Below are 3,660 nucleotides of genomic sequence, written 5' to 3' on the forward strand. Positions count from 1 at the left end.
TAGTGCAAGTAGTCACAAGGCGATTCCTCTGCTGAATTCCAGATTTATCCCATACTGCTTCCTTGGTGTCAATGAAATCAGGAATGGCATTACTTTGTCACTTCTTGTGTGTAACTTATGGCATAGGGAAGAATGTAAGATTCCAAAATGTTTAGATATTAATCTTAATTAGCACAAAATTATTTCCAGAAAATCATCAGGACAAATATTTCAAGTTTTGGGACGAGGAGAGTAGCAAGCAGATTTTTAAAAAATCAAAAATTCAAGTCTTATCTAGAATTTCCAACCATGATAATTCGAAGAAAAAAATCAAAAAGTGCATGGATGATTCAGAATCGAGGAAGGGGGGGGGGGGTTAAACTGAATAACAGCAATCATGACCTTTGTCCCTTACATACATGTACTTGTGGGGATTAAATTACATGTATATACATTTTTATTTCTTCTTAGAAGAGACAAACTAACCCCATTCCTTCTTCACTGGTTGGTGGATCATACATGTATTTCTGCAACTGATCAGCATGTAGGTTTTCATCAAAATTGGATGTTCACTGGCTGGAATCCCAGACCTCCATGGCTCCATTGACGACATCACTGTATCCACTCTTTGGCCTTTGCCAGCAGGTCTGCAGAATCTAGATTACAGTGCATTTTTATCAATTAACACACACACACAGTCACCAACATTTTGTTTATTTGTTTACAATTACATACAATGTTTACATAATTGAAGTATTCAATAAATCATTGCTTACAAATATGTACATTTACATTTCAATGAATATCAAAATATATCATTTATACACATGTTTATAAGTACAGTAATTGCACACCAATTTGTTCAGTAAAATAACATAATATACAGATATACATTACAAGCAATTAAAGGAATTCATTTCATTGAAACAATTCACATTTGAATGAAATATATAGTGAAAAACATATCAAACATAGTATTTACACACAGGAAACTCTATCAAAGTTCAAGGCCATCCCAACAAGTTGATTTGAATAGATAAATGAAAATCTGACAAGCATAGCTCAGAAAATTTCATCAAAATCGGATGTAAAAGAAAGTGTCCTTTTTAAATCTCACCCTTTTTCACAAGTTACAATATACTATGCACACCCTGGTCAGTATGCAAATGAGGGAGCCGACATGTTTGCACACCATTTGTTTTGCATTTTATCATATGAATTAACTACAGTGTAAGTAAAAATGAATATAATCTTTACAAGAGTGAGTGGCATCATCGGTTCCTCACTTGCATATCGTACATGGAGTGCATATTACCGTCTTATGAAAATAAGTGAAAGTAAAATGAAACTGTTTTTTTTATTTCCAGTCCGATCTTGATAAGATTTTAAGTTTTCAATGTCATGCTGACTCTTAATCGACCAAAGATATCATTTGTAATAAGATAAAATACTTGATTAGTCTGGAGTCAGTTTCGTTGGTGCAACTCTGTACCTATATGTACACTGGCCAATTTTACAAAGGTACAAATTAAATCAAATCGTATTTTTGGTTGATGAAGCACTAATTTGTAACAATGAATTTAACATTCAGGGCTCGAATTAATTAAAGGTCATGGTCTCTGGTGCCCTCAGAATTGCCCTAATGTCCTTCCAAATATTTCTATGGAAAAATAAAATGTGTTTCCAAGAAAAGTAACTTACTAGTATACTATTGATGTCCTTTAACAGCCCCAAATGCACAGTATTTCCAATCATTTAAAGTGCCCAAATAAAAATTACTTGCCCCTTTAAATTCTTAATTTGAGCCGTGAACATTTAACATAATCATAATTTTGGTACTCAATTGAAAGTCGCTTGTGAATGATAAAAAATTTGGAAAAGGTTTCTCAACACTATGACTCAACCTCATATACATTGTAGAGATGTCAGCATTGCTACACCAAGATGTGCACAGAATTTTTATATAGGCATCACAAACCACAAAACGGTATCTCTCTTTGGAAGGGGGAAGGGGTGGGTATGAGGTTCAATTCTATGAGATAATTTACAAGCTAGATGACAGGATAACAAATATAGGAAATTTTGAGGGTAAAAAATGTACCAGCCTATTCAAACAATGACTCTCAACCAAAAAGGGGTATAGTAGGGAAGATTAGAAAGCTATTGAGATTGTCTCCCTTTTTGTGTGTGTGTGCGTTAAGCTTGTGGATTGCCTTTGGGCAAAAATTAAGCACATCCTGTTCTATACTGTGACTTTATGTATTCAATCCAACAGAATATAATACAGGGAGACAAATAAAGGCCAGCACTAAAGGGCCCAGTGCAATTAATAGGCCTACTGTGCTTGGAAACAACAGATAAATATGAACATCTACCAACAAAGCAAAATAGAGCAGGTATTCCAAAACTATTTTGTGCTCTCTAATTTTGTACTCCCACATCAATGTGCCCTTTTGAAGGAATTCCAAAAAAGGAAATATTATAATCTTGACTTGCGTGCATCTAGCAAGTGAGCTGACATTGGATATCAATGTTAGAACCTTGTAGTGGTTTGTGGTGCCTCATGAATTTATACTTTACAGCCTTTACAGGGCATTTTATATTTAACTGGCTTTATATTAATTAACCAGCGTACAAAACCTCAAGTATATATGTAACTGATTGCACACAAACTTATTTACAACACATTTTCAGTTCTTCCATTTGTAGAGAATAAACACTATGGACTTGAAAATATAAATTTAAATATCTAGGGTCCCGTCTTTAATACAAAGAGAACGATTGATCTAGGGCCCGTTGCAGAAAGAGTTGCGTTTAACGCAAGTCAACATATCAAGCGCAAGTCCCGAATACGGGTGCCTCATTGGCTGAAAATCAAGCTGTGCATGATTTTTGAAGTTGTGTTTGATCGCAACTCTTTCTGCAACAGGCCCCTGATTAACCTCAATTCTATGAAAATCCATTGTCATATAATTTTCTACAGGAAATTTGAACAATGTCCTGTGTAAACAAAGAAAAGCACCCTGAAATTTAAAGAAAACAATAAATGTATAAATATACATCAGAAAATATTTTGAACAGGCATAATGCGCATTGTATCTGATGAAAAGGCGCTATATAAATAAAGTGTATTATTATTTATTATTATAAGAGATGTTGACATTGCTGGCTTTCCATCGTTGTGATCGATCGGATCAATCGCAACTCTTTGTAAGACAGGGCCCAGGAATTACTTGCGACCTTCACTTTATAATCCTTTGAAAAATGTCAGCATTATATAATTCATGAAATACGATAGAAGATATGAAAGGGAACTTGCTGGAACATTTCAAATCCAGTTTTGCATACTTTTCAGATTAATGCAACTGAATAAAAGATTTTAGGCTGCGTAGTGAAATTCTTTGTAAAATTCTTCATTCTTCCAGTGACTTATCACAGAAATCAGAAAGAGATGGTCACATGTAGGGCCTTAATTCAACTGTAGTTATTTGTGATATCCAGCATTTCGAACCAAAAATCTAATATAATCCAATTACTGCATTGTGCTGACTCATTTTTGTAATAAACATGCACTTACTAGAATGTTTTAAATTAAAAAAAAATACTACCCCTCCATCTATTTAACAGCATGTACAGTATTAAGTCACCCACTGAGAAAACACACACAATACGAAACACAAG

This window comes from Lytechinus variegatus, chromosome 13 (assembly GCF_018143015.1).
Source record: "Lytechinus variegatus isolate NC3 chromosome 13, Lvar_3.0, whole genome shotgun sequence".
NCBI classification, from domain to species: Eukaryota; Metazoa; Echinodermata; class Echinoidea; order Temnopleuroida; family Toxopneustidae; genus Lytechinus; species Lytechinus variegatus.